The following is an 8855-nucleotide window of genomic DNA, read 5'->3' as shown; positions in this document are numbered from 1 at the left end:
ACACAGCAGAGGACCCTCCTGACCTGGGTAAAATGCCTGTAGCGATGGGAAGTGTCCTTTAATTGGTCACTTAAGTGGCTCAATTGGCTGCCAAGGTTTCTGACCTTGGGTATATGCAGTGACTGTGGGAAAATGTCAACCTCCCCTTCCAATGCCATCCCCAACCATATTGCCAGTCCTCACAAGGGGCCAGGGATATTCAGCCCTGTAAAATGAAGGAAATGCTGTGGGAAAAAGGGATTGAATTCTTATTGGTACATAGTCGATTTACAATGGAATAAGCTAGGCAATTATTCCACCCCGTTTGCTGCAGTTGCAGCTGACAAAGTAATAATTAAAACTTTGAAGGCTTTTAAAATGAGCTATTTCTAGTTCTCATTACTTTGGTCAATTAACTGCCTGCTTTGTTCATAATAAATTTGGAATATATCCGTTAACAGAAGAATAAATTACAAAACATTGTGCTTTTTCTGTTATAGTGATAATTACAGTCACTTGAAAGGAGCCTGTACAAACAGATGGAGCTGGATTTTATGTAATTTAAGATTGAACATGTGAAAGGAAGCATGTTTACTGAAAAAAAAATAATAGAAATATTTACATGGTGTGAAACAGATTCTATACCTTCTTTATATCACCTTTTGTAGAGGTAAATTTGAATAGAACATTAAGAGGCATAATTCCACTCTTTAGCTACCTCAGGAATTTTTATAAATGCCTGCAAGTCCTATATTCTCCTTTCACTTTAATGAGTTCACATCTCTCTGAGTTTTGGTAGACTCGTTACTGTGAAAGCCCTTCTCTCAAACTCCGCTGCAGCAAATACATTGGCATTTAAAAATTTTAAACCAAACATGACCAATTCCCCATACTTTGTGAGACATCTTAGGATAATAAAATGATAATTAAACAGTAAATTGTCAAATCGAGTTGTAGTATCTCATTTTAATTTTTATATTTTCCTTCATTTAAAAATGTTGACTTAATTCCTTGGAGCCCCACCATTCCAAAGCAAAGCTAAGTGTGTGTCTGAATGGGAAAATAATCCAGAAAGAGGATGGATCAAAGTCAATTTGTTCTCTTAAGGATTAAACTGATAGATGATTCAGATTGATACAGATTCAGTTTAGTCAACCAATGTGAATCGAGTGGTAAATGCGTTTCAGCTGATTGATTTGTCTCTGAAAATCATTAGGAACAAAATCAGAAGCAAAGTGAATGAATCACAAAAATGTATGTAGCCCATGTATGTAGCTCATTCGGGGAGCCAGTGCAGACACAATGGGCTGAATGGCCTCCTGCATTCTATGAACTACTGATGCAGAAAAAGAAATTGATTTAAGTGGCTTAGAAAGTGATACTCTTTACTGCAGCATACCAACACTCTCATAACTGCATGAGGTGCTTCTGCAGTTGGACTCTATTTGGCCTTACACTATTTTACTATTTCTTGTCAGTTTATGTACAGTTGTGCTTTAATTCCTTGATTGACCCAATAGCAGGTAGGCAAGTGGGCCACTGCTGAACTTGGCACCAAACAGATGACTGCACCCATGAGCACAGATCACTTCCGCTCCACCAAATGACATGAGCCTTGTGTGGTTTCCCACCCAGAGTGACACTGTTTCTCTTTGCTTTCGAGGCATGGACCAAACTCTCGCCCAGAAAAAAACCTGTCTCAGCACAGCAACTGATGTCCTTGATCCCAGGACAGCAGCAACGTTCGCCTTGGTTTTGAAGGCCTTGTTTATGGCCAATATATTGCTCCACAATCTGCCAGGCTCTCTGATCTAATTCTGTGCTGTTTTGTTGAGTCTTGAAATTAAGTGTGCCAGCAAGTTATTAACATTGAAGTTTGTCAGTCTGTAGTCAAACATTAGCCAGACACTGAGTTATGCATTTGCACAACAGAATAATATGAGTGTATTGGCAAATTATATTTCCAGGGTTAGCAGAATAATACTTATGATTTGATAACATGAGTAGTGAAAGAAAGAGATAATGAAGCTCACCTCCATAACCAACGCACAGGATTAAATAAATGGAATTTGACTGAGTTGCAGTCATTTAACTTGAACTAAATTTTATATAGTAACAATAATTTTTGGAGTAAATTCATCAACTGGCAAAAAAAATAAAATGGTGAACACTAAAATAGTTAAGTATTTTTGTCTTTCCATGAATTTTCGCATTCCTCTTTATTAGTTATTATGGGAAAATAGATAATATTATTTTAGTTCTCAGAAGCAATTAGGGATGTGCACATTAGCTGGGAATTTTCAGAGGTGACAGATGTCACAGTTGGGGGAGAGCGAATGGCCATGCTTCGGTTTGCGATGGGACTCAGGGACATGTTGGCAGCCAATCAAGTGGCTACTATTGGTGCTGCTGTCCTATTAAGGAAGGCAGCCCTCCCCCAAAAGCTGCCAGCTCAATGAGAAGGTTGGTGGCTCAACAGCACCACCAGGAGCTGTGGCCACTGCTGGGACTGCACCTGGAGGACGAGGGATGGAGGTCGATGGATGTTCACCCTCACAACCAGGGAAGTGTGGCCTGGGGACACCAGGGGGACAGTCAGGCAGGTCCTGGTAGACGTACAGGGGTGGGGAAGGGCTGGTCACTGTCGGGGTGCGCGCCCAATTTCCTAGCACATGATTTTACATGTTGCTGTCATGGCAGCCATTACCACCAGGGCCCCCTCTTTGCATCAAAGTGCGCCTAAAATGGAAGTAACCCTCCCCTTGGAGTTCACTGGAAGGCCACCAGGGTTTATCTGGTGGTCTTCCAATGCAACAGAGGGGCCCCCAGTTACTGATAAATGCCAGCAAAGGAGGAAAGAGGCCCTTAATTAGTACGTATATGACTCAATTGGTCTCCAGGTGAGCTGTGTCACCCTTCCCACTTCTGGCAAAATGGCTTTGCAGCGGGAAGTCGTTGGACATGCAACCTGACGCCTTCCTCATGCAACTTTCCAGCCTCCCTGCCCCTGAGCCTGACCCCAAAGACCCAATATAATCCTGACCATTGCTGTTGATGAACCGATTCTCCAAAGAAAACTTATGTTACGCTTTCACCACGTTATTCTGGTGGAGCAGATCACCTCCTCCAGCCCCGCACCATGACAGGGTGAGAAATGAATCTGTCCTGTAATGACTGGATGAACGGATCCAGATCGCTGACGATGCATCGAACATGCAAATTTAACCCCGATGGGTCAGTTGGGGAGATTACCTGCATCTCTGTGTCTTTAAGCATTAAGCAATGGAAATTTGAAGACATAACCCTACACACTGTACCCCATAATGTACAGTGTAGGTTTTGATTGGCTTTGATCAGAGCTAATATAGGCTTGAATCTTCTGGTTGGCATGTGGGGGCGGGGCCCTGCTCGCCAACATGTAAAATCATGCGCTGGGAAATTGGGCGCGCACCCCGACATCACCATGCGTCATTCAGATCTTCAGTTTGGCGGGTGCACACCGAAGTCAGCTGCACGATTCCGAGCTGTCTAAGGACGTTAATAATCTAATTAAGCTGGTTGTCTGGGTTGCCCGTCCAACCTTAAGGTTGGCGACAGACAAAGAGCCCAGGTGGCCTTCGCATTTATCAAGAAACCTCATCCACTGGCGGGATAAGGTTTCATGAAGGGTTTATAAATTGAATAAAATTTTTTATTAAAATTCATTGACATGCCCCAGCTCATGTGACACTATTTTTTTTTATTTTAAATCTTCATAATCAAACTAATCTTCTTGAGGCAGCTCCGTGCCTCAGGGAGATTTCTGCGCTCTTGTGCACTAGAGCGCAAGCCCCAACTCAGCCTCCTCCCCCCGCAACCTGTACAGGGAGCGCTCAGCACACTGGCCGGGCCTTATTCGGCCAGCCCATGCAAAATGGTGGCATGCAGCCGATTGCGGGCGGCGATCCCACTCAGCACCCCTCCAACGGGGAGAAAATTCTCCCCACTAACTCTCTTTTTCTCCACCGGTGCGCCCTGACCTGCTGAGCATTTTTTGTTTTTATTTCAGATTTCCAGCATCTGCAGAATTTTGCCTTTGCCAATCTACATCTTCCTGTTCTACAAACCACGTGGGGAGAGGGTTATGAATGGTTTTGCAGAGGAGATTAATATTGGTGAAAATAGGGCTTTGAGTCCTCTAGAGACCCAGAGCAGTGCTCTAAAGGATCCTTTAACCTATCATTCCTGAAGGGGAAATTCAAGATGAAAGGATTCCTTAAAACATATATGTGGAAAGTAATTTTATAGCAATATTCTGTGTCAGCCTTGAAGATACCTTCCCCCACGTGGGAATACCTGAAACTAGTCCAGTTTGTGGAATTGCCCCAGTTAAATGACTGTGAATCTTTATTTCCGGTTACCTAATTTGGGAATTGCTTTCTTCGAAGGGGTTGCCCTAGATTGCATTTTCCATTGAACATAAATAACTGTCCTGCCTGTCTTAATGATTTAGTGCAACCCAGATTAAAGTATAAAGCCGTACACACATTTGCTGCTCACCTGAAGCACAAGGAGAAAGGAGCTGTGATGCTCATCGTATAACAGCTTAAGCCAGAAGAAGTCTGGCACCTCTTTATTGATGAATTGAAACTGATTCGCTTCATAATAGAAACTGTGCATCTGTATATTAGCTGCTAGTTCATTAGGGCTGGGACTGAATGGTCTGTCCTCCTCTGAGGATATTTTATTATGCTGGGTAACCTTGCTTGGCATTTTTTTCAGTAGTCGTAATAGGCAATCGGACACCCTTTGTTACCCACCGAGTGGCTTTATTGCCTACAGGTACCAAATGAGAGTTACTTTATTTCCTATTATTTAGTGCATTAGAGGTCTGCAGTGTTACAGTATGCAATTTCTGTGACAGTAGTTATGTTATAACTAAGAAACAGCTGAGGTATCCATCAGAATCTACTGTTGTACTATGCTGATAAAGCTGATCTCCCACCACTGGCAACCAGGCTGTGTTAAGGTGTGCTATGGTGCCTCAACAATGAGATCTTGAGATTTGTATATTTAAACATGACCTGTTTATTATTTGCCTTTAACTATTTACAGATCCAAGATATGGTCATGCATGGAGCTGTTGTCTCCATGCATGTTGGTTCTAGAGTGTTGTTTCTGGATTGCTCGCTCAAAGTCTATTACCATGTGACTCTACACATTAGCAGTGCTAATCTCTAGTCCAACATTAACCCTTGCTCTGCCAGGCATCTTTACATTACAGTGACATACAGACATATACAACATAATATAACACCCCCTTTCTTCACTAAAGAAAACTTTCCTTCCTGTTAAGAAATAGAGATAGTTTAAGTAAGCTATATGTGTATTTGGGAGCATTAGGAATAAGGTGTATCTTTAAGGTTACGTACAATATATATTTTTTCCTATATGTGGGTTACACAGTGAAGCCTTGGATCTATTTTAATATTTGAGTGGAAACAGCAGGTCTAAAACTCTGTTTGTATACCTGCATTTCTAATGAGTTTTATGGCCCTTGAGTGGAGAGCTGTGTTTTCAAGGGTGGGGGTGGGGTGGAGGGTGTTGGGGGGTTGGGGGGTGGGGGGTAGTGATTTAGAAAATTTAAAACAAGAGTAGAAAAAGATTGTGTTGTTGCTAGCAATGGGGGTTCAGAGAAGGAGACCTTCACCCACCCGCACACACACACAAACACACACACAAACACACCCAAACACGCACACAAATACACGCACACAAAGAAAAACCGTTTGAGTTCAGTTGGAAGCAGTTGCCAGCAGAAGCAGCCTAGAAGGGACAGATAGCCAATCCCAAACCAAAGTAGAGTTGAATCCAGCTGCCAAGATAGGCTGGACAGGAGAGGAAACTGCAGTAGCAGGTTCCAGAAACTAAACAAGAAAGTCCCCAAATCCAGGGGAGTGGAACAGGAAAGCTCCCAAGGGGCCAGTCCCGTCAAAGGAGATGAACAGGAATTTGGGAAAGATCCTGTTCCATGAAAGTGAAAGTAAAGAGCAAAGGGGAAGGCTCCAAGCTTCAAGCTTAAAGAGAAGAAAACTGCAGGAAGCAGATTTAAAGTGAGAAGCCAGAAAGTCCAAAGAGACAACTGAAAGATTGTCATTCTTTACTACTGGCATGTAAAGCTGCTTTCTATTGGCATGGCTGAGCATTCGAGAGAGAGAGCCCTGAAGAAGGGTCATACAGACTTGAAACGTTAACTCTGTTTCTCTCTCCACAGATGCTACTAGACCTGCAGAGTTTTTTTTGTTTCCGATTTCCAGCAACCACAGTATTTTGCTTTTATGTTCGAGAGAGAGTACGTGGAAGGATGTTTGAATGCACGTGGTGATCCAGGGTAGGGGAACATCAGAAGGAAAGTTCGAAACCCTGGAGGTGGACCCTTGCAGAAGGCATCTGAGAGAAAGCATCGGTTTGGGAGAAGGTTCCAAAGCGAGTTCTTCGAGAGTGGAGATTGGAAACCCTCATGTGAAAGACAGAGTTTAGTGAGGCTGGTTGGCTCATGTTGTGACAAGCACCTGGGGGTAGTTGGTGAGAGATCCATAGCATCTGTTGGGGTGGCATCTGTCACTTGGTTTCGGAGTGTGGTGTGTCTGACCATAGGTCGCCTATTGGTTTACATGGACTGTAATTACTGTGAACATTAGAGTGTAAGGTAGCTTTTGCAATTTGTGTTATCCTTAAAATCTGTATGTATCTGTAAAGGTATAGTTATCGGTGAAGGAATATTGTAATATAGTTCATTTTTTCTTGTTTAATAAATGTTTTATTCTTTTGTTAAATGTTCATCAGCTGACTCCTGTGACTCTGTTCAGTAGCCACTCTCTATGTATTTAAACAAAAATTAAAAGTTATGATCTATCAAGCCAATTTCCACTGGGATTTGGCTTGTCCAGTAGTAACATCAGCTGGGATCATAACATTCCTTTAATGGGGTATTACAACACAATTTTTACTTACTATTCCTGCTCCCCCATCTCAAATCTCTGACTTTATAAATTCAGACAGTCTTGAGGCTTGACAGTTCTTCCACATCTTTTCATTCAGCTCAATGGCTCTTAATATGTCTGAGACATCCAGTGCTATTTCTCCTTCTAGTTCCTTGCACTTCAGTGTCGGATTTAAATTTTTTGATCTTATTTCTGTCTTTTCTTTCTCTGTCTGCAACAGAACTTTGTCTTCGTCTTTCATGTTAGTCTCCAGTGAAGTCTTAACTTGTTTCAATTCTGTAATTGTACAATTCATTGTTTCATTATCTACTCGCAGTTTGAAAAGTTCAATGGCTTTTCCTTTCAATGCCTCCTCTTTTCCATTCAGCTCTTTCTTCAGCTCTTCTGTCTGTTTCTTGTAGCCTTCAGCTTCCTCCTGAAATATTGAACATTGTTGAGTCTTCTGTGCCAACTGATTCTTCAGTTTATTTAGAGTGATGTAATTTTCCAGAAGAATAAGCTTTGACCTAAGGCAGTCTTGTAGCATGTGAAGGTCAGTCAATAGGATTTCCTTTTCTTTGTGAAAATCACTCGCTTCATCTTGAACTTGCCTGTAATTCAGTAGAGTCTCCTTGAGTTTCTTCTGTTGTCTTTCCAAGCTGCTGTTTAAGACTGTCTTCATTTCTTCATGTTGCTGAATGATTACACATTCCTTTTGCATTTGATCTTGAAGGACAAGCAGCTGTTTGCTTTCTTGTTGACCTCTTACCAACTCACTCTGGCCTTCAGTGCATCGTTTAGTTGCTACTGATAATTCCAATGCAGCTTTGCCTGAGGTAATATCAACATCCTGTTCAGCTCCTCACATTTTTCCGTGGCTACATACTGATTCTTCAAAGAGTCTTTCAGGGTTGCAACTTCTTTATGTGCATTGTCTGCCTGCTGTTTTGCCTGACTGCACACCTAGTTGAGTTTTCTAAACTGCTGCTTTTATTTGCCAACTGTGGAATTGAGAGTTGTTATTTCCTCCTGGTATCTTTGTGTCATCTCTGAAATTTGGTTGTTCAGATCTCGAACAGCATGACTTATTGAAGACTTCAGTTTATCATGTATTTTCAGAGGTATGTACTCAGCTTGAATCTTGCGATTCGAATCTTCCAGTTCAGCTCTGATGCAAACATTTTCCCGTAGAATAGTTTCACTGGCCAGGATTTTCCATGCACGCCGGTGTCGGGTGTTTTTGGTGGTGTGAGCGGACAATATGGCACAATCAGATTCACGACTACATGAAACCATTTTGCAATCATCCACTCAGCCCACCAATGGTGGGCCGCGCTTCCTGCCATTGGACGTTAGAACTACATTGTAATACATCAGCATATCATTATTAGGCCTGCCTGCTGGAATTGTCCATCCACGTTGGCGGGAAAGCACGCCGGTGTAGAACACGTTGTCAACTGTGACGTGCAAAAGTCAGGACTTACCCGCCAGGGCTTTGCTCACATCACGGACATCGAGGAGCAGGAGATGCTGGAGTCTGTCACACTGAAGGAATGTCCATGGCATGCTGGGTGGATCTAGGAGGTGGGAGAGGAAGGGCTAGGATCACCTGAGAAAGGGGTGTGGGGGTGTGGGGCTGGATGTGCAGGTAAACGTGCATGGGAGAGGTTGAATGGATCCATGTCTGCCTCCTGGGGAGTGAACTGAGGGTGGCTGTGGTATGGAGGAAGAATGAGAATGACTGAGGGCAGAGTGAGGCGGTGGGGTGGGAGGGTGAGTGTTCAACGATAATGATAGAAAGGATGACAAGGGTGGTTGGGACCTGACGGCAGACACGGACCCTGGGGATGGGAAGGAGGAAGTCGGGTAGGTAAATTTGGATAGGGGTGGGATTTTCAGGAAGGATGGGGGGGG

Source organism: Carcharodon carcharias, chromosome 22 (genome assembly GCF_017639515.1).
Source record: "Carcharodon carcharias isolate sCarCar2 chromosome 22, sCarCar2.pri, whole genome shotgun sequence".
Lineage (NCBI taxonomy): Eukaryota > Metazoa > Chordata > Chondrichthyes > Lamniformes > Lamnidae > Carcharodon > Carcharodon carcharias.
This window is presented reverse-complemented; position numbering follows the sequence as displayed.